Source organism: Ascaphus truei, chromosome 22, assembly GCF_040206685.1.
Source record: "Ascaphus truei isolate aAscTru1 chromosome 22, aAscTru1.hap1, whole genome shotgun sequence".
Lineage (NCBI taxonomy): Eukaryota > Metazoa > Chordata > Amphibia > Anura > Ascaphidae > Ascaphus > Ascaphus truei.
In genome coordinates, this window is record NC_134504.1 from 19,632,245 (window position 1) to 19,655,359 (window position 23,115).

The 23,115-nt window shown below is 52.9% G+C and overlaps 2 protein-coding genes across 2 annotated transcripts in view; both read left to right on the forward strand.

Moving 5' to 3' along the window:
* Positions 1-23,115, forward strand: part of LOC142472496 (uncharacterized) — a 664,758-nt gene that overhangs the window by 315,092 nt on the left and 326,551 nt on the right. The window lies entirely within an intron of this gene.
* Positions 10,770-23,115, forward strand: part of LOC142472493 (uncharacterized) — a 118,362-nt gene continuing 106,016 nt past the window's right edge. Inside the window, exon 1 of the mRNA XM_075579551.1 lies at positions 10,770-11,243. The gene's annotated coding sequence lies outside the window, so the exon portion shown is untranslated. The remainder of the gene's footprint in view (positions 11,244-23,115) is intronic.

Consider the following 23,115-nt stretch of genomic DNA (forward strand, 5'->3'; position numbering starts at 1 on the left):
CACCCACAACACTAAGACGGGTGAGTTATTAAACACCTTCCTGAAAGAGGCAAAATTACCAACCTTAGGAAGGGCTGAGAGAGAAGCGCTACAGGCGGACTTTACCTTGGAGGAAATTTTGGAAGTCATCAAAGCATTAAAACCGGCTAAGGCGCCGGGACCAGATGGCTTCTCTAATTTGTATTATAAGAAGTACGCCAAAATTCTAGCCCCACATATGCTAAAATTATTTAACGGCGTACTAGAGGGGGCCTCCTTCCCAGCACAAATGCTTCAGGCGTCCATCTCGGTGATCCACAAACCCGGAAAGGACCCGGCAGACTGTAAGAGCTACCGGCCCATTTCACTGATTAATTCTGATATCAAAATCTACTCCAAACTTATAGCGAACAGGGTGGGTAGTGTCCTTCCCGGGTTAATCCATGCAGATCAGGTGGGGTTTATCGGGGGAAGGCAAGCGGCAGACAACACCAGAAGAATCATTGACTTGATTGATCTGGCCCAAAAGAAAAATACACATTCTATGGTGCTAAGTCTGGACGCGGAGAAAGCCTTTGACAGAATAGACTGGCCCTACCTAACGGAGACTCTGAAGGCATTTGGCTTTGGAGGACGCCTAATGCGGGCCATCATGGCACTGTATGAGGGCCCAGCGGCGAGAGTGAGGCACCAGGGCTTTCCTTCTGAGCAATTCCATATAAAAAGTGGAACGAGACAGGGATGCCCGCTGTCGCCGTTGCTGTTTGCCCTTTGTATAGAGCCCTTGGCGGCGCACATTCGTAATAGCCCAGATATAACAGGCATTTCAGATAGAGAGCAAGAGTATAAGGCCGCTCTGTATGCGGATGATGTTATCCTAACACTATCTAAACCGCTCACGTCCCTTCCTAATGTATTTGAAATTCTGGGCAAATTTAACCATATTTCTGGCTTTAAGATTAATCAGTCTAAATCAGAAGCCCTCAATATAAATCTTCCCAAAGAAGTTGAAAAACTGATTGATCTCAACTTTAATTTTAAATGGCAACCCTCCGCTATCAAATATTTAGGGGTATATCTTACACGGGACTACAAAACTTTATATAAGGCAAACTTTCCCAGGTTAATAAAGGCGCTGGGGGAGGATCTCAGAGTATGGGCAAAAGGGGGCATCTCATGGATTGGAAGGATACACTGCGTGAAGATGAATCTCCTCCCAAGGATGTTATATCTTTTCCAGAGCCTACCTATACCATTGGTCCACTCTGACATCCTCTCTCTTCAGTCAGCAATAATGAAATTCATTTGGAATAAGAAAAACCCAAGAATTGCTAAGGGTATTTTGACGAGACCCACAACCAGAGGAGGGCTAGCGGTACCTTGTTTGTTCACTTACTACAAAGCGGCTCAATTGGCCCAAATTCTTCAATGGCACACAGACCCAAGCCTTAGGAGATGGGTAGAGTTGGAGAAAAAGTGTTGTGCACCAATTGACATCCAAACGCTGATCTGGTTGCCCAAGGGAAGGGCACGTCAGATCGGCACGCCGCTACAGACCATTGCCAATTCTATTCGGGTGTGGGAGGCCACCAAATTTAGTTGTAAATTAACCACAAAGGCATCACTCATGACGCCAATCATCGGCAACCCTGATTTCGCTCCGGGCCTGAACAGTAAAAACATGAAGTACTGGACACAAGCGGGCATTACCCGACTTAATGATCTGAGGGACAGGATAAATATACAATCATTTGAACAAATCAAATCCGCAAAAAATATCCCAAATACAGAATTTTTTAGGTACCTCCAGATCAGAGATTTTTACAACAAAGCTCCAATTAGACCAGCACGTACTAATTTCGAGCAGCTGTGTTCCAGAGATACGGACACAAGGGGACTCACATCTAGAATGTACAGGGAGGTGGTCTGTCCGAAGATGACAAGCGAGACCCGGTTACACTACATTCGACAGTGGGAGACTGACTTAGGGGAGACGCTAGAGGACGAGGAATTGGAGCAGATCACACAAGCAGCAGCTAAAAGCTCCATCTGTACCACACTAAAGGAGAACGCGTATAAGGTCCTGATGCGGTGGTACTACACCCCATCTAGATTAGCTAAATTTGTTAGGGGCTACTCCCCGCTCTGCCCAAAACAGTGCGGGGAGGTGGCTGACTTGCGACACATGCTGTGGTCCTGCACAAAAGTGGCCCCGATTTGGGAACAGATTAGAGATTGGTTACAGCGGATTCTCGGTTGGGAGATCCCCCTGGACCCGTGGTTGTTCCTACTGGGCAGGCGGGTCCAGGGTATGCCAAATGCGACGCACAAATTAATCGCGCATTTTGCAATAGCCACTAGATGCGAGATCGCAGCATTATGGAAGCAACCAGTAATTCCAGTTATCCCCAAGATTCGAAATCGGATTTGGCACGTTTGCCGGATGGAACAATTAACGAGTTTGGTTAATGACACCGGCACAAACTTCCTAAAAGTCTGGTCGCCTTGGCTGACACAGACAGACATCCCCGGGGTGGATGCCACCGCAATCCTGCTATAATAGGTACAGGCGCGTTCTCCTCTAGGGGTCAGAGTCCAGACGACGAATAGCGACGAACAGGTAGGTGACAGCCCCCAGGGTAGCAATCCAACACACCTAGTCTATAGGGATAACTCGGCATACTCGAGATGGAGACAATGAGGGATATCTACAAAGATAAGAAGCTCATAAGAGACTATACGTCGGTAGGCATACCCGGAGAAAACCCCTCCCCCCTTCTCCCCCCCTCCCTTGTCCATCGTCTAGTTTGTCTTGTTTGTCCTATATGTTTGCTTCTTGTTCCATATTGAGGCAGTTCAAATAGTCTAATGTATGATATAAAAACTTTATTGGGATGCTTTAATACAATGGGCTGTGATACAATGTAAGAATCTGTGAACCCAATAAAGAAAAATTTGAAGTTGAAAAAAAAAAAAGACAAAATGCATTGCCGGTTATACCCTTTTACAGACACAAGAGGGAGTAGTGCGCGTCCAAAGCTAGCGCTGATTGAAGACGCGTGGCAAAAGTTTGAAGGACTGTCTGTGAGATGGGTATCCATTACTATCGGTTTGACCCGTAACCACAAGTCAATTGAATAAGTGGTTGCGGTTAGATTCTCAAGTGTATACCGATAAAATTTATCCGTCTCTCATTAACTTTGTAACTTGAAAGGCGGAAAGTCAATTGATGTGAGAACTGTGTCAATTGACTTGAGAATTGGGTGAACTTGCGTTCCCGAAGCCGACATTTCAATTATAAAGGCTAACTCGGGAACGGAAGCACCCAGCAACCTGATTTTTGGGGTGCAAGTACAATTAAACACTACAAACACATACATCTATAAATTACAGTTGTAACACAAGCAGAAAATGATGTTTTAATAAAGTGTGAAAAAACTGCAGATTTAAAATGTAAGACAGGATGTATTCTGTAAGCCCAGGAAGGAATTCCTCGGACATACAGATGTGATATGGGTGAATGAGCTGGGGGTATTTTCATGCCTGGACTTCAAAGTGGTTTCGCTGATTTGGCGACCTCCAGTCTAAAGAAGTGTCAGGGATGAAAAGGCCCAGAGACCCATAATGTATACAGGGCCGGCATTCTGATGTATAACAGATGCCAGACCATTGACACCTCTGGGCCAAATTTCAGACTCAGAGGCGCCAATGTATGGGTGTAGCCCAGTTATGTTAAGTGGCATGGGTGTCAACCTGACGCATGCGCTTTGCACACCGGAAAGCCTTTTGCCCGGTCTTATAAACTGTGGGCAACATGGCTATGGTGGGTTAAATTGTTCCCACGAGGGGTTGGGTCCACATGTTAAAGATCGCCTTGGCCAGTCTATAACTGCGGCTCCCGAGGTATCCCCAGTGTGATTCGTGATTTTCAATTCATGATGTAAAGACGCAAGACTTTGTTCCAGCACAGCGGCAACCGGTCCCGGAGAGAAGGGGTTAATAACAACGTAACCAAGGATTTGCCCCAAACTTCGGAATTCGTTAGCCCTGGTAACTCTTGAACGAATTCTAACGAATCTTAACGAAATTCTTTGAGGTGGCTGAGATATTAGATCGGTAACTTGCGATCTGGCCGCAGGACCTTCAAATCAAGACAGCAGTTCTTGCGCTTGCAGGCAAAGGACAATTTATTTTGTTCCCTTATCCCAGTAAGTGTTGATTTAAGTGTATTCTGCAGATGTCGTGTGTTTGTCTATTAAGGAAATAAATCACAATTTATTTTGCAACTTGTTCTGTTCAATCGAGTACCCGGTAATATAAACGTGTTGGTAAAAGTTGGTGTCCATCGTGACATAGTATATAAAGAGGATCATGTGGAACAGTGATCCCCATGACCCTTTCTATAAGGGCAAATACTTCTCTCCATGTCTGGATTTTAGGGCCTGACCAAAATATATGCAATATATTCCCCATTTCACCACAGCATTGTCAACACAATGGGGAAACGCCTAGAAGAAGAGTGTAACCTAGTAGGGGTCATGTACCACCTAAATATTGGTTTGTAAATGTTCTCCTTGATTACAACACATGATGAGTTCTTGGAGACAGCCTCCCATACAGTATGTCTTTCCATATATCAAGATCCAAATCTGTATTTAAATCTCTCTCCCAAGCAATCTGTTTACTTTTAGTGGGATATGAAGGTTCTGTAGGAGCTCAAATGTTTGGTCCCTTTAAATTTTTCAGTTCATATATATAAAAAGGTAACCATACAGGGGAATAATCAAAACTCAGGTACAATTCGAATTCCGCATATACTGCACCGACACACTTTATTCGAGCAAATACCCAGTATGTACCTGGCAGATACCTGGAATGCGCCGCTCCTCACCTCTGACAAGCCCCGTTGCGTTTGCCTTCCCAGCCTGGGTTCATGCCTGGCTGACGGGCGGCTGATCTGTTAAATGATAATGATTAGGATTTAATAGGCTGCAATGCTTCGCGTGTCTACCAGATGGCATAAATTCATGAATTGTAATGCAGTATATATATATATACTGTGCAGTATTGCAGCCAGCGGGAATAAAATGCTTCAATCCCTGCCTGGAAAATAACCCAATGCACTCGGGCAGAAAACAGTCACAAACCTCAATACACCCGGGTATACCCGAATTCGTGGGACTAGCCGAGCTCGAATAAAGTGTGTCGCCAGTGTAATAATGCACTGTTCCCTGGAGATATCTAGTGAAAGTATCATCACTTCCCCTTCTCATTCGGGTAACATATGAAAAGAATGAAGGTACTCATTGTTGTTCTCCTGTAGGTCCTTAAGCGTGCAACCGCGTCCAAAGTCCAAGAGTATCCAAAATGTAATGTAAGGTGCACCGCACAAAGAGCTGGTCATGTGGCAACAAAATATGATTTATTCAAGCTGCATTAAAAAACGGTGGAGGGTACAAAGCTCCTACGCGTTTCGTGCCGTTTCGACATGAAACACGTAGGAGCTTTGTACCCTCCACCGTTTTTTAATGCAGCTTGAATAAATCCTATTTTATTGTCACATGACCAGCTCTTTGTGTGGTGCACCTTACATTACATTTTGGATACTTTTAGTGGGAGTTACATTTTCTAAAATCGTAGAGATAATACCTTTTGTGAAAGACTGGTGCAGACACCACATTTCATATAGAGTTAGATCGTGGGATTTATGTGGTTTATAGATAGATTGGATATAGTGCCTGACCTGGAGAAACCTGAAAAACTCAGAGGAGGGAATATCGTGGCTTGTTTGTAATAACCTAAATGAAGGAACCTTCCCATTAATAAGAATATTATTGACTCTTGAAAGGCCTTTTTGGATCCAAGGCTTAGATTGTTGGTTTCTCGTATAGAAGGGCAGGGAGGGGTCTCCCACACTCACTGCAGAGGCATCATTCACCTCACCTGCTGCCTTCCCTCTTGCCCTATCGCTGCCCTCGTTGGGGCCACTCCTCCGGATTTCATTGGCTCCTGGTTCCTTATATGCCCCGCTCAGCCATTCCTTCTTTGGTTGAGCATAGCTCTGAGTAACCTGTGTTACCCATGTTCGTGCCCTGCCTCGTTCCTAGTGCCTTCACTTTGCTCTCGTTTTCTCTCCTGTGTACCAAACCGGCTTGACTTAGGACCCGCTCTGGATATCGGCCCCGGCTTACCCCTGACCATCCGATCTCTCCAATCCTCCACCCCGGTTTACGGATACCAACCAACCACCCGGCTCCCAACCCACGGCTCTCGGCACCGACCACTCTCCTGGCTCCTCCCTTCGATCTGGCAAGTATCTGGACTCACGTTATCTCTTCCGATCATGTCCGGCGGCACAGATGATCCACCTTCCAGGTGTCCGACTGCAGTTGCAGGTTCTATCCTTCCCACCTCAGTTCCGGGGTCCCTCCTTGTCCGTGGTGAGCGCAGCGTTACACCCTGCTGTTTGCATGGCCATAGAACCACTAGCCACCCAGATAAGATTGAATCCCAATATCTCCGGTATTTCTGTTGATAAAGACGAGTTCAAGGTAGCTTTCTTCGCAGATGATGTATTATTGACACTTTCAAAACCTCTTAAAATTAATATTTTATCAAGACTCCTATACCTTTTCCAAACGCTCCCAGTTAAAGTTTGCTAGATAGATCTAAACAATAGACAAAAGAAAATTCTCAAATTTGTATGGCAAAATAGGCGCCCCGGGTTCGCAAAGATATTCTTTATAAATCTAAACTAGCTGAGAGCCCCGGCGTTGCCCGGGATGTTTGTGGTGTGGGTGTGGCATTTGGGTGGGGAGTGGTCCACACGGCCCATGGGCGATGTGTGGGTGCTGATGGGGGCTGAGAATGGCGGGGAGCCGAGAATGCCAGTGTGCTGGGGGGGCATGGGATACCGGTGTGCTGATGTGGTGGTGCTGGGGATAGTGTGTGTGTGTATACATGTTTGTGTGTATACATTGTATGTGTGTGTGTGTGTGTATATACATGTGTGTGTGTGTGTGTATGTGTACATGTGTGTGTATACATGTGTGTGTGTGTATACATGTGTGTGTATGTATACATGTGTGTATGTATACATTGTGTGTATATATATATATTGTGTGTATACAACATGTTTGTGTGTGTATACACGTGTGTATACACACGTGTGTATACACATGTGTGTGTGTATACATGTGTGTGTATGTATAAATGTGTGTGTATGTATACATTGTGTGTATGTATATATTGTGTGTATACAACATGTTTGTGTGTGTATAGACGTGTGTATACACATGTGTGTGTATACACATGTGTGTGTGTGTATACACATGTGTGTGTGTGTATACACATGTGTGTGTATACATGTGTGTGTGTATACACGTGTGTGTGTATACACGTGTGTGTATACATGTGTGTGTGTATACATTATGTGTATGTATACCTGTGTGTGTATACGTGTGTGAGTGTATGTCTCCATGTGTGTGTGTACGTGTACATGTGTGTGAGTATACGTGTACATGTGTGTGTGTGTGTACGTGTTTACGTGTACATGTGTGTGTGTGCACGTGTACATGTGTGTGTGTGTGTCTACGTATACATGTGTGTGTGTACGTGTGTGTGTGTCTACGTGTGTGTGTGTGTACGTGTGTGTGTGTGTCTACGTGTGTGTGTGTACGTGTGTGTGTGTGTGTGTGTCTACGTGTGTGTGTTTGTGTATACGTGTGTGTGTATACGTGTGTGTGTTTGTGTATGTGTGTGTGTACGTGTGTGTGTGTGTATACGTGTGTGTGTGTATACGTTTGTGTATACGTGTGTGTATACGTGTGTGTGTGTGTGTGTGTGTGTCTACGTGTGTGTGTGTCTACGTGTGTGTGTGTGTGTCTACGTGTGTGTGTGTGTCCCTGTGTGTCCTTTGGCCCGTCACTCCGCCTCAGGCCAATGAGAGGTGTGCGGGGGCGGGCCAAGGGACCAATGAGGTGGGAAGGGGGGGGGGATGTCTCCATGTGTGTGTGTACGTGTACATGTGTGTGAGTATACGTGTACATGTGTGTGTACGTGTTTACGTGTACATGTGTGTGTGTGCACGTGTACATGTGTGTGTGTGTCTACGTATACATGTGTGTGTGTACGTGTGTGTGTGTCTACGTGTGTGTGTGTGTACGTGTGTGTGTGTGTCTACGTGTGTGTGTGTGTGTGTGTGTGTACATGTGTGTGTGTGTGTCTACGTGTGTGTGTTTGTGTATACGTGTGTGTGTATACGTGTGTGTGTTTGTGTACGTGTGTGTGTACGTGTGTGTGTGTGTGTATACGTGTGTGTGTGTGTATACGTTTGTGTATACGTGTGTGTATACGTGTGTGTGTGTGTGTGTGTCTACATGTGTGTGTGTGTGTCTACGTGTGTGTGTGTGTCCCTGTGTGTCCTTTGGCCCGTCACTCCGCCTCAGGCCAATGAGAGGTGTGCGGGGGCGGGCCAAGGGACCAATGAGGTGGGAAGGGGGGGGGGAGGATGTGGTGGGAAGGGGGGGGGGAGGAGGGGGGAAGGTGGTGAGGAGGGGGGGGAGGGGAAGGGGGGGGGAGGGGAAGGGGGGGAGGGAGGGGGGGAAGGGGGGTAGGGAGGGGGGGAAGGAAGGGAGGGGGAGATCGGGGGAGGTGGTGGGAAGGGGGGGTGGAGGTGGTGGGAAGGGGGGTTGGAGGGGGGAGGTGGTGGGAAGGGGGGTTGGAGGGGGGAGGTGGTGGGAAGGGGGGGGGAGGTGGTGGGGAGGAAGGGGGAAGGGGGGGTAGGAGGGGGGAAGGGGGGGAGGAGGGGGGAAGGGGGGGGAGGTGGTGGGAGGGAAGGGGGGGAGGTGGTGGGGGGAAGGGGGGGAGGTGGTGGGGGGGAAGGGGGGGGGAGGTGGTGGGAAGGGGGGGAGGTGGTGGGAAGGGGGGGGGAGGTGGTGGAAAGGGGGGAGGAGGGGGGAGGGGGTGGGGAGGAGGGGGGAAGGGGGGGAGGTGGTGGGGAAGAGGGGGGAAGTGGTGGGAAGGGGGGGAGGTGGTGGGAAGGAGGTGGTGGGGTGGTGGGAAGGAGGGGGGTGGTGGGAAGGGGGGGAGGTGGTGGGAAGGGGGGAGGTGGTTGTTAGGGGGGGTAGGTGGTGCGAAGGGGGGGAGGTGGAGGGGAGGTGAAGGGGGTGGGGGTGGAGGGGAGGTGAAGGGGGGTGGAGGGGAGGTGAAGGGGGGGTGGAGGGGAGGTGGAGGGGAGGTGAAGGGGGGGTGGAGGAGAGGTGAAGGGGGGGGTGTGTGGAGGGAAGGTGAAGGGGGGGTGGAGGGGAGGGTGAAGGGGAGGTAAAGGGGGGGTGGAGGGGAGGTGAAGGGGGGGGTGTGGAGGGGAGGTGAAGGGGGGGGTGGAGGGGAGGTGAAGGGGGGGGTGGAGGGGAGGTGAAGGGGGGGTGGAGGGGAGGTGAAGGGGGGTGAGGGGAGGTGAAGGCCGCTCCCTCAGCCGTCCGGCCGCTCCCTCAGCCGTCCGGCCGCTCCCTCAGCCGTCCGGCCGCTCCCTCAGCCGTCCGGCCGCTCCCTCACCCGTCCGGAAGCTCCCACGTGGATCTGAGGCGGGAGGCAGCTTGTTGTGGCCGCTCCCCCGCTGTGTCCCGGGCGCTCGCTCCTCCGCTGACTGTAGCGGCGCCGGGAGGGGGTGGAGGGGGGTGAGGGGAGGGTGAGGGGAGGTGAAGAGGGGTGAAGGGGGTGAGGGTTGGGTGAAGGGGGGTGAGGGGAGGTGAAGGCCGCTCACTCACCCGTCCGGAAGCTCCCACGTGGATCTGAGGCGGGAGGCAGCTTGTTGTGGCCGCTCCCCCGCTGTGTCCCGGGCACTCGCTCCCCCGCTGACTGTAGCGGCACCGGGGGGAGGAGGGGGGGGGCTGAAAGCGCGGGAAACACGGGGAGAGGAGGAGGTGCGCGCGGGTGTGGAGGCTGATGTTCGGGGAGGAAGAGGCGGAGGCTCCGGGACCGGTGGGTATGTGAGCCCCACCCCCCGGGTTATACATGCTGCTAATGTACACCCCCCCCCCCTACTGTGTGTGTGTGTGTGTGTGTGTGTCCCTGTGTGTGTGTGTGTCCCTGTGTGTGTGTGTGTGTGTGTGTCCCTGTGTGTGTGTTCCTGTGTGTGTGTGTCCCTGTGTGTGTGTGTGTGTCCCTGTGTGTGTCCCTGTGTGTGTCCCTGTGTGTGTCCCTGTGTGTGTGTGTTTGTGTCCCTGTGTCCTTTGGCCCATCACTCCGCCTCAGGCCAATGAGAGGTGTGCGGGGGCGGGCCAAGGGACCAATCAGATTTCCCCTAGGGACACCGGACATCCAGGCAGGCAGGCAGGCATGCATGCATGCATACAGTGCTTTCACTAATATAGTATAAGATTAGGAGGCCTAGCCCTCCCGAATTTACAAAACTACCAGTTCTCTACCAATAGTCCAGACAGTTTGGGTTGTAAAAGTCCAGATATGTTGTCTTCAGAGGGCACGGTTTCTCAGCCCCCCAAGGTTCTGCAAAGGAACCTCCAAACATATGTAACAACAAAGAAGACAAACACAGACCTCTTAGATGAATAAAAAGACATATGTACTGTATTAGACTACTAGCCCCTATCCTTACTTACAGGTAAAGAATATGATGCAGGGGTGAGTTTCACCACGTGTGACCTCTGACTATGCTTTAGGAGGGTCACTAGGTGGCGCTATACCACAGCAAACAGTCTTGCAGAGACTGAGTTTCTTTTCCTGGCGCACGGCCAGAACTGAGGTGGTGACGTCAGACACAGGAAGTCAGCTGTGGGAGCAAGCACCGGGGAGATACTAGAGGATCCCAGCGTGGGGAGATACTAGAGGATCCCAGCGTGGGGAGATACTAGAGGATCCCAGCGTGGGGAGATACTAGAGGATCCCGGCGTGGGGAGATACTAGAGGATCCCGGCGTGGCGAGATACTAGAGGATCCCGGCGTGGAGAGATTCTAGAGGATCCCGGCGTGGGGAGATTCTAGAGGATCCAGCGTGGGGAGATTCTAGAGGATCCCAGCGTGGGGAGATACTAGAGGATCCCAGCGTGGGGAGATACTAGAGGATCCCAGCGTGGGGAGATACTAGAGGATCCCAGCGTGGGGAGATACTAGAGGATCCCAGCGTGGGGAGATCTGTGATTGCGGGCGATTGCAACACTTTCCAGACGCGGATCCTACCGGACATCCCTGACAGACAACCACACGGAGGAATAAGGGTACATCAGGACAGGTTACAAACAAGAACGGTATTTACATACTATGTTCTATGAACAGTCATATTGATGGGACTTTGTTCTATATTGTGGTGAAACTCACCCCAGCAACTCTCTGCTGCTGCACTACAAATTTACCTGTAAGTAAGGATAGGGGCTTGTAGCGTAATACAAATATCTTTTATTCATCTAAGAGGTCTGTGTTTGTCTTTTTTGTTTTTACATAGATTACTGGAAGTGTAACAAAACAGCTAATGCCAATCATGTCGTGAACAAGTTGAAAGTCAAGGGAAAAATACATAATAGTGTAATGTGTCATGGAAAAAAATCAACCAGCTATTATTAAAAAAAATCCCTTAAACTAAACAAACTATGATTGTCAACTTATAGACAGCTATTATGATATAATAATAAAAAACATATGCTAAATCGTAAGTGCTTACAAATAAAAGGTATAAAATATAAAACTATGAAAATATAAACATTAACATATAATAACCTCTTCACATATTAATCAATCTGATACCATGCATAAGGAATTCATTTTAATATCAGATAAAGGGGCTATTGCTTTAACCAATAATATTGGGGGGGGGGGGAGGGGGTGAAAGCTTAAAACGATGCTTAGTGTTGGATAAAATATTAACAGGTGGAAAGTACTTGAAACATATTAATATAATTCCTTCCTTGAGCTAGAGTCCTGAACCAACAATATGAATAGAGCTCATTGGTGAAATAACTATATAACACTACGTGTATAAATACGAAACTAGTTAGCAGCTTATAAATGGCAAAGAGATTTACTGGAGCAATGATAGAAGCAGAACATGGGGCACCAATGTGCCCAAACGGTAAATCCAATAGGACTCATGGGTGCAAAGTGTTTTGAACCTGTCCCTCCTAGTTTGGAACTGGGGACAGATTCAATCCCAATGATCTTAAGGCTAGCAGGGTCCCGAGAATGTACGCTGGACAAGTGCAGTGGAACACTGTGGGTCAAAACCCCTTTGATAATCTCACGACGATGCTAAAGAAACCTGAACCAGAGAGAGCGTAGTGTGCGTCCAACATATTGAATGTTGCATGTACACAACAAAACAAACTACATGTGTAGTTAAGCAGTTGATGGAACTTTTAATGGAAAACTTGGATCCATTATAGGAGGACAAGGAGTAATCTATGATGGGGTGCGCAAACTGGAGGGCACACCCCCGGGGGGGAGGAGCGTGAGATTTGTCTGGGTCGGCCCCGGTGGTTACAGAAGTCCCGCACTCCTTCCCAAGCCATTTAAATTAATGCCGGGGGATCTCGTGAGGCTTCTGCAATAATAAACTTACTGGGATTCAGACAATAATAAACTTACTGGGATTCAGACTCCATGGCAACGTGACGTTAAATGACGCCGCTGGGTCATGTGACGTGATCGGCGTCAAATGATGCCGCCGGTCACATGACCTGGAGCGTCATTTGACGCAGCTGCAAGGTAGGAGAGGGGGCGCCAGAGCGGAGGAGGCCAGGCAGGGGGGTGCAGCATCAAAAGTTTGCGCTCCTCTGATCTATAGTGAGATATTTACACGACATCTTGACCTGCCACATCTGTTACCACAGAGGGCGGTTCCACACCTCATAGTGGGTTCCAAATCTCTTACTCTACTGGGAGCCAGGTGATTTTTAATATTGGATGCTTTGCAAAAAACTTCATGCAAAGTATCCAATATTAAAAATCAACTGTCTCCCAGGATGTAATCACATATTAGACTGTTAGACGGTCTCTCAGTCTTCCCCCCCGTGTGCATGTGCCGTCTCTCCCCCCGTGTGCATGTGCTGTCTCTCCTCCCCCCGTGTGCATGCGCTGTCTCTCCCCCCCGTGTGCATGTGCTGTCTCTCCCCCCGTGTGCATGTGCTGTCTCTCCCCCGTGTGCATGTGCTGTCTCTCCCCCCGTGTGCATGTGCTGTCTCTCCCCCCCGTGTGCATCTCCCCCCGTGTGCATGTGCCGTCTCTCCTCCCCCCGTGTGCATGTGCCGTCTCTCCTCCCCCCGTGTGCATGTGCCGTCTCTCCTCCCCCCCTGTGCATGTGCCGTCTCTCCTCCCCCCGTGTGCATGTGCCGTCTCTCCTCCCCCCGTGTGCATGTGCCGTCTCTCCTCCCCCCGTGTGCATGTGCCGTCTCTCCTCCCCCCGGTGTGCATGTGCCGTCTCTCCTCCCCCCGTGTGCATGTGCCGTCTCTCCTCCCCCCGTGTGCATGCGCCGTCTCTCCTCCCCCCGTGTGCATGCGCTGTCTCTCCTCCCCCGTGTGCATGCGCTGTCTCTCCTCCCCCCGTGTGCATGCGCTGTCTCTCCTCCCCCCGTGTGCATGCGCTGTCTCTCCTCCCCCGTGTGCATGTGCTGTCTCTCCTCCCCCGTGTGCATGCGCTGTCTCTCCTCCCCCCGTGTGCATGCGCTGTCTCACCTCCCCCGTGTGCATGCGCTGTCTCACCTCCCCCCGTGTGCATGCGCTGTCTCACCTCCCCCCGTGTGCATGCGCTGTCTCACCTCCCCCCGTGTGCATGCGCTGTCTCACCTCCCCGTGTGCATGCGCTGTCTCACCTCCCCCGTGTGCATGCGCTGTCTCACCTCCCCCCGTGTGCATGCGCTGTCTCTCCTCCCCCCGTGTGCATGCGCTGTCTCCCCTCCCCCCGTGTGCATGCGCTGTCTCCCCTCCCCCCGTGTGCATGCGCTGTCTCCCCTCCCCCCGTGTGCATGCGCTGTCTCCCCTCCCCCCGTGTGCATGCGCTGTCTCCCCTCCCCCCGTGTGCATGCGCTGTCCCCCTCCCCCCGTGTGCATGCGCTGTCCCCCCTCCCCCCGTGTGCATGCGCTGTCCCCCCTCCCCCCGTGTGCACGCGCTGTTCCCCCTCCCCCCGTGTGCACGCGCTGTTCCCCCTCCTCCCGTGTGCATGCGCGGTTCCCCCTCCCTCCCGTGTGCATGCGTGGTTCCCCCCTTCCCCCCCCCCGCTAGCCTATGAAGATTCCCCCAAACATACTCATCTACTTTTCTTTCTTTTGGACGGTTGTGTTTTTTTGTTCCCATCACACGGTTGTGGGGAATTGATATGAAAAGGAATATCCTTTTACCTACATCTTTTATTTTATTACCACATCATGTATTTTGGGACTGTTGTTTTTTTTTAATTTTATTTTTTATTTGCTCAATGTTAATGTTCAAATGGGAACTTTTTTCTGCCACAGCAGCTTGGAAACATCTGTACGGTTTGCTTAATTCGTTTTTGTCTTTTTTCAGAAAAGTACGTATTCGCGCCGCTGTAGTGTGTGTGTGTGTGTGTGTGTGTGTGTGTGTGTGTGTGTGTGTGTGTGTGTGTGTGTGTGTGTGTGTGTGTGTGTGTGTGTGTGTGTGTGTGTGTGTACAATATTAATAAATAATTTATTCTCACGCATGTTCTTTTAAAAAAAAAATTCATATACACACACACACACTACCTTCCAAGCCTGTCGCTCACAGCAGCACGGACCGTACACACAAAACGTGTGCGTCACGTGCACGAACGTTCGCACAGGCGCGCGCGCACACACTATATTACTGGTTTTAGGCTTATCCTGTCCGCTTCTTGTCCCGTTGTCCGCAGTGCTTTCCAGCACAAAGCACTTTTGAATCTCCAGCTCAGCAGTGTCTCCGTCATACTCCAACTTGCTCCGCTGGACGGGCTTCTCTGCCCACCAGCCAATATCCGATCACCACCAGAGGTTGTCTGGTACCCTGCACTGGCCGTGCTCCTTACATAGCCCCCACTGGCTATCCTTAATATGGAGCAGGATCCAGCAACCAATCGCAGACGGGGCTCGCCCGGCTGCACCAATGGGAGGAAGGGGGCCGGCTTGAGCGCTCAGGACTGTTCCATGATGATGGAGGGGCTGGGACGCGGCAGATTTTAAACTGCCTATGGGCAACGCGCCTACAGGACTCAGCCCTGCAACGGCTCCAGGCCAGTCCAAATCTCCCGCTGGGATGATGCCTCCAGGTCTGCGGGGAACAATGGCTCTACCCAGTGGTGAGATGAACATTTTTCAATCGGTTCTTACCTTGGCGGATGGCGTCTGCCAGCATCTTTTCCCAGCTTTCATCTCAATATGGCAGCGCGGCCTCAAATGGCGCTGCCATGCCAACAGGAACGCCACGTGGCGTAACCGCTTCATGTGACGTCAGTTGCCATGACAATGAGATGCCGCGTAATGACATCAAAGCATCTCGTTGCCATAGCAATGAACGTTACTTCACGTGGCGTTCCCATTGGCATTGCAACATGGCGCCATTTGACGCCGCATGGCCATTTTGAGATGAAAGCAGGGAAAAGATGCTGGTAGACGCTGCCAACCACCCAGGTGAGAATTAAGCACCGGTTCAGCGAACTTGTGAACTTTTATTAACAGTTTGCACGAGCCGGCAGAATCCCACAACTGGCTCTTTCCCACTGAGAGCCCGTCCTGGACTTGATCTCCAGCCCTTCCCTGCGCACTATCCGTCCAAGCACTCGGCCTCCCCCCAGTCATTTGCCACAAACCGGCATTTCTTTGCATGCAGCACAGGTAATTGAATTACTGTGGCTGTATGCATAGAAATGCTAATACACACATTACATACTGGCTGCCGTTTCTAGCTGTATGGGGAACATGCTACATTTCAACATGGAGAATACAGTTTACAGGGAATAAAGTGCAAATATATATATATACATATACATATACATATATACATATATATATATATATATATATATATATACATACACATATATATATACACACATATATATATATATACACATAAATATATATATATATATATATATATATATATATATATATACATATATACACACATACACACACACATATACATAGTGCTTGACAAATCACCCAAAAATCTACTCGCCCCCGCTTTAAAAAAAATACATAAATTGAATAAATTCCTAGTAAGAACATTCGTTTTTGACATAAGTTTATTTATTGTATTACATTATACTACAATTAGTCCTTGGTGTGTGTGTGTGTATATGTCGGATCTAGAAAAAAAAGCCAGATGTGAATGACTAGTTTCCTGCACCCCTTAACCAGTGTCTGGACGCCCCCACTTCACAATATTTAAAGCAGCAATCCCGGCTGGGATCTTACCTGATCCGCAGTCCCTCAATGTCCAGGTACCCGCATCCCCGCAATGTTATACATTGGAGGGGAGGTGTTCCTTACCTGTCTTCTGGGTTAGGGGGGATTCCGATGTCTCCCGTGTGAAGCTTGAGTCAGATCTGGAAGAAATCCGTATAGGTTATTTCGGTGTAGTATAGGGCAGTTAAGATATACAGGGTAAATAAGATATCCAGATCGAGTGTGGGTGTGGGAAAGGGAGGGGAGAGGGAGGGGAGAGGGGGAGAGGGAGGGGAGAGGGGGAGGGGAGAGGGGGAGAGGAAGGGGGAGAGGGGGAGAGGAGAGGAAGGGGGAGAGGAGAGGAAGGGAGGGGAGAGGAGATGAAGGGGGAGAGGAGAGGAAGGCGGAGAGGGAGAGCGCCAGAGAGAGGGAAGGGGGAGAGGGGGAGAGCGCCAGAGAGAGGAGAGAGCGCCAGAGAGAGGGGAGAGCGCCAGAGAGGGGGGAGAGCGCCAGAGAGAGAGAGGGGACAGAGCGCCAGAGAGAGAGAGGGGACAGAGCGCCAGAGAGAGAGAGGGGACAGAGCGCCAGAGAGAGGGGACAGAGAGAGGGGACAGAGCGACAGAGAGAGGTGACAGAGCGAGGGGACAGAGCGAGGGGACAGAGCGATAGAGCGAGGGGACAGAGCGACAGAGAGAGGGGACAGAGAGGCGACAGAGCGAGGGGACAGAGCGAGGGGACAGAGCGACAGAGCGTGGGGACAGAGCGTGGGGACAGAGCGTGGGGACAGAGCGAGGGGACAGAGCGACAGAGCGAGGGGACAGAGCGACAGAGCGAGGGGACAGAGCGACAGAGCGAGGGGACAGAGCGACAGAGCGAGGGGACAGAGCGACAGAGCGAGGGGACAGAGCGACAGAGCGAGGGGACAGAGAGAGGGGAGAGCGACAGAGAGAGACAGAGAGAGGGGAGAGCGACAGAGAGAGACAGAGAGGGGAGAGCGACAGAGAGAGGGGAGAGCGACAGAGAGAGCGGAGAGCGACAGAGAGAGGGGAGAGAGACAGAGAGAGGGGAGAGCGACAGAGAGAAACGGAGAGAGGGAGAGCGACAGAGAGAGGGGAGAGCGACAGAGAGAGGGGAGAGCGACAGAGAGAGGGGAGAGCGACAGAGAGAGACAGAGAGAGGGGAGAGCGACAGAGAGAGACATAGAGAGGGGAGAGCGACAGAGAGAGACATAGAGAGGGGAGAGCGACAGAGAGAGACATAGAGAGGGAGAGCGACAGAGAGAGACATAGAGAGGGGAGAGCGACAGAGAGAGGGGAGAGCGACAGAGAGAGGGGAGAGCGACAGAGAGAGGGGAGAGCGACAGAGAGGGGAGAGCGACAGAGAGAGGGGAGAGCGACAGAGAGAGACAGAGAGAGGGGAGAGCGACAGAGAGAGGGGAGAGCGACAGAGAGAGGGGAGAGCGACAGAGAGAGGGGAGAGCGACAGAGAGAGGGGAGAGCGACAGAGAGAGGGGAGAGCGACAGAGAGAGACATAGAGAGGGGAGAGAGACAGAGAGAGACAGAGAGAGGGGAGAGCGACAGAGAGAGACAGAGAGGGAGAGCGACAGAGAGAGGGGAGAGCGACAGAGAGAGCGGAGAGCGACAGAGAGAGGGAGAGAGACAGAGAGAGGGGAGAGCGACAGAGAGAAACGGAGAGAGGGGAGAGCGACAGAGAGAGGGGAGAGCGACAGAGAGAGGGGAGAGCGACAGAGAGAGGGGAGAGCGACAGAGAGAGACAGAGAGAGGGGAGAGCGACAGAGAGAGACATAGAGAGGGGAGAGCGACAGAGAGAGACATAGAGAGGGGAGAGCGACAGAGAGAGACATAGAGAGGGGAGAGCGACAGAGAGAGACATAGAGAGGGGAGAGCGACAGAGAGAGGGGAGAGCGACAGAGAGAGGGGAGAGCGACAGAGAGAGGGGAGAGCGACAGAGAGAGGGGAGAGCGACAGAGAGAGGGGAGAGCGACAGAGAGAGGGGAGAGCGACAGAGAGAGACAGAGAGAGGGGAGAGCGACAGAGAGAGGGGAGAGCGACAGAGAGAGGGGAGAGCGACAGAGAGAGGGAGAGCGACAGAGAGAGGGGAGAGCGACAGAGAGAGACATAGAGAGGGGAGAGCGACAGAGAGAGACAGAGAGAGGGGAGAGCGACAGAGAGAGACAGAGAGAGGGGAGAGCGACAGAGAGAGGGGAGAGCGACAGAGAGAGGGGAGAGCGACAGAGAGAGACAGAGAGAGGGGAGAGCGACAGAGAGAGGGGAGAGCGACAGAGAGAGGGGAGAGCGACAGAGAGAGGGGAGAGCGACAGAGAGAGGGGAGAGCGACAGAGAGAGGGGAGAGCGACAGAGAGAGGGAGAGCGACAGAGAGAGGGGAGAGCGACAGAGAGAGGGGAGAGCGACAGAGAGAGGGGAGAGCGACAGAGAGAGACAGAGAGGGAGAGCAACAGAGAGAGGGGAGAGCGACAGAGAGAGACAGAGAGAGGGAGAGCGACAGAGAGAGACAGAGAGAGGGGAGAGCGACAGAGAGAAGGAGGGCGACAGAGAGAAGGGAGAGCGACAGAGAGAGGGAGAGCGACAGAGAGAGACAGAGAGAGGGGACAGAGCGACAGAGAGAGGGGACAGAGCGACAGAGAGAGGGGACAGAGCGACAGAGCGAGGGGACAGAGCGACAGAGCGAGGGGACAGAGCGACAGAGCGAGGGGACAGAGCGACAGAGCGAGGGGACAGAGCGACAGAGCGAGGGGACAGAGCGACAGAGCGACAGAGCGAGGGACAGAGCGACAGAGCGAGGGACAGAGCGACAGAGCGAGGGGACAGAGCGACAGAGCGAGGGGACAGAGCGACAGAGCGAGGGGACAGAGCGACAGAGCGAGGGGACAGAGCGACAGAGCGAGGGACAGAGCGACAGAGCGAGGGGACAGAGCGACAGAGCGAGGGACAGAGCGACAGAGAGAGGGGAGAGCGACAGAGAGAGGGGAGAGCGACAGAGAGAGGGGAGAGCGACAGAGAGAGGGGAGAGCGACAGAGAGAGGGGAGAGCGACAGAGAGAGGGAGAGCGACAGAGAGACAGAGAGAGGGGAGAGCGACAGAGAGAGGGGAGAGCGACAGAGATACAGAGAGAGGGAGAGCGACAGAGAGAGGGGAGAGCGACAGAGAGAGACAGAGAGAGGGGAGAGCGACAGAGAGAGGACAGAGAGAGGGGAGAGCGACAGAGAGAGACAGAGAGAGGGGAGAGCGACAGAAAGAGACAGAGAGAGGGGACAGAGCGACAGAGAGAGGGGACAGAGCGACAGAGAGAGGGGACAGAGCGACAGAGAGAGGGGACAGAGCGACAGAGAGAGGGGACAGAGCGACAGAGAGAGGGGACAGAGCGACAGAGAGAGGGGACAGAGCGAGGGGACAGAGCGACAGAGAGAGGGGACAGAGCGACAGAGAGAGGGGACAGAGCGACAGAGAGAGGGGACAGAGCGACAGAGAGAGGGGACAGAGCGACAGAGAGAGGGGACAGAGCGACAGAGGGGACAGAGCGACAGAGAGAGGGGACAGAGCGACAGAGAGAGGGGAGAGCGACAGAGAGAGGGGAGAGCGACAGAGAGAGGGGAGAGCGACAGAGAGACAGAGAGAGGGGAGAGCGACAGAGAGAGGGGAGAGCGACAGAGAGAGGGGAGAGCGACAGAGAGAGGGGAGAGCGACAGAGAGAGGGGAGAGCGACAGAGAGAGGGGAGAGCGACAGAGAGACAGAGAGAGGGGAGAGCGACAGAGAGAGGGGGAGAGCGACAGAGAGATACAGAGAGAGGGGGAGAGCGACAGAGAGAGGGGAGAGCGACAGAGAGAGACAGAGAGAGGGGAGAGCGACAGAGAGAGACAGAGAGAGGGGAGAGCGACAGAGAGAGACAGAGAGAGGGGAGAGCGACAGAAAGAGACAGAGAGAGGGGAGGGCGACAGAGAGAGGGGAGAGCGACAGAGAGAGACAGAGAGAGGGGACAGAGCGACAGAGAGAGGGGAGAGCGACAGAGAGACAGAGAGAGGGAGAGAGCGAGAGAGGAGAGAGGGGAGAGCGACAGAGAGATACAGAGAGAGGGGGAGAGCGACAGAGAGAGGGGAGAGCGACAGAGAGAGACAGAGAGAGGGGAGAGCGACAGAGAGAGACAGAGAGAGGGGAGAGCGACAGAGAGAGACAGAGAGAGGGGAGAGCGACAGAAAGAGACAGAGAGAGGGGAGGGCGACAGAGAGAGGGGAGAGCGACAGAGAGAGACAGAGAGAGGGGACAGAGCGACAGAGAGAGGGGACAGAGCGACAGAGAGGGGACAGAGCGACAGAGAGAGGGGACAGAGCGACAGAGAGAGGGGACAGAGCGACAGAGAGAGGGGACAGAGCGACAGAGAGAGGGGACAGAGCGACAGAGAGAGGGGACAGAGCGACAGAGAGAGGGGACAGAGCGACAGAGAGAGGGGACAGAGCGACAGAGAGAGGGGACAGAGCGACAGAGAGAGGGGACAGAGCGACAGAGAGAGGGGACAGAGCGACAGAGAGAGGGGACAGAGCGACAGAGAGAGGGGACAGAGCGACAGAGGGGACAGAGCGACAGAGAGAGGGGACAGAGCGACAGAGGGGACAGAGCGACAGAGAGAGGGGACAGAGCGACAGAGAGAGGGGACAGAGCGACAGAGAGAGGGGACAGAGCGACAGAGCGAGGGGACAGAGCGACAGAGCGAGGGGACAGAGCGACAGAGCGAGGGGACAGAGCGACAGAGCGAGGGGACAGAGCGACAGAGCGAGGGGACAGAGCGACAGAGCGAGGGGACAGAGCGACAGAGCGAGGGGACAGAGCGACAGAGCGAGGTGACAGAGCGACAGAGCGAGGGGACAGAGCGACAGAGCGAGGGGACAGAGCGACAGAGCGAGGGGACAGAGCGACAGAGCGAGGGGACAGAGCGACAGAGCGAGGGGACAGAGCGACAGAGCGAGGGGACAGAGCGAGGGGACAGAGCGACAGAGCGAGGGGACAGAGGGACAGAGCGAGGGGACAGAGGGACAGAGCGAGGGGACAGAGCGGACAGAGCGAGGGGACAGAGGGACAGAGCGAGGGGACAGAGGGACAGAGCGAGGGGACAGAGGGACAGAGCGAGGGGACAGAGGGACAGAGCGAGGGGACAGAGGGACAGAGCGAGGGGACAGAGGGACAGAGCGAGGGACAGAGGGACAGAGCGAGGGGACAGAGGGACAGAGCGAGGGGACAGAGCGACAGAGCGAGGGGACAGCGACAGAGCGAGGGGACAGAGCGACAGAGAGAGACAGAGAGAGGGGAGAGCGACAGAGAGAGACAGAGAGAGGGGAGAGTGGAGTGACGGAGAGACAGAGAGAGGGGAGAGTGGAGTGACGGAGAGACAGAGAGAGGGGAGAGTGGAGTGACGGAGAGACAGAGAGAGGGGAGAGTGGAGTGACGGAGAGACAGAGAGAGGGGAGAGTGGAGTGACGGAGAGACAGAGAGAGGGGAGAGTGGAGTGACGGAGAGACAGAGAGAGGGGAGAGTGGAGTGACGGAGAGACAGAGAGAGGGGGAGAGTGGAGTGACGGAGAGACAGAGAGAGGGGAGAGTGGAGTGACGGAGAGACAGAGAGAGGGGAGAGTGGAGTGACGGAGAGACAGAGAGAGGGGAGAGTGGAGTGACAGAGAGACAGAGAGAGGGGAGAGTGGAGGACAGAGAGAGGAGAGTGGAGTGACAGAGAGACAGAGAGAGGGGAGAGTGGAGTGACAGAGAGACAGAGAGAGGGGAGAGTGGAGTGACAGAGAGACAGAGAGAGGGGAGAGTGGAGTGACAGAGAGACAGAGAGAGGGGAGAGTGGAGTGACAGAGAGACAGAGAGAGTGGAGTGACAGAGATAGAGAGAGGGGAGAGTGACAGAGAGAGGGGAGAGTGACAGAGAGACAGAGAGAGGGGAGAGTGACAGAGAGACAGAGAGAGGGGAGAGTGACAGAGAGACAGAGAGGGGAGAGTGACAGAGAGACAGAGAGGGGAGAGTGACAGAGAGACAGAGAGAGGGGAGAGTGACAGAGAGACAGAGAGAGGGGAGAGTGACAGAGAGACAGAGAGAGGGGAGAGTGACAGAGAGACAGAGAGAGGGGAGAGAGACAGAGAGAGGGGAGAGAGACAGAGAGAGGGGAGAGAGACAGAGAGAGGGGAGAGAGACAGAGAGAGGGGAGAGAGACAGAGAGACAGAGAGAGGGGAGAGAGACAGAGAGAGGGGAGAGAGACAGAGAGAGGGGAGAGAGACAGAGAGAGGGGAGAGAGACAGAGAGAGGGGAGAGAGACAGAGAGAGGGGAGAGAGACAGAGAGAGGGGAGAGAGACAGAGAGAGGGGAGAGAGACAGAGAGAGGGGAGAGAGACAGAGAGAGGGGAGAGAGACAGAGAGAGGGGAGAGAGACAGAGAGAGGGGAGAGTGACAGAGTGACAAAGAGAGGGGAGAGTGACAAAGAGAGGGGAGAGTGACAGAGAGAGGGGAGAGTGACAGAGAGAGGGGAGAGTGACAGAGAGACAGAGAGAGGGGAGAGTGACAGAGAGACAGAGAGAGGGGAGAGAGACAGAGAGAGACAGAGAGAGGGGAGAGCGACAGAGAGAGACAGAGAGAGGGGAGAGCGACAGAGAGAGACAGAGAGAGGGGAGAGCGACAGAGAGAGACATAGAGAGGGGAGAGCGACAGAGAGACATAGAGAGGGGAGAGCGACAGAGAGAGGGAG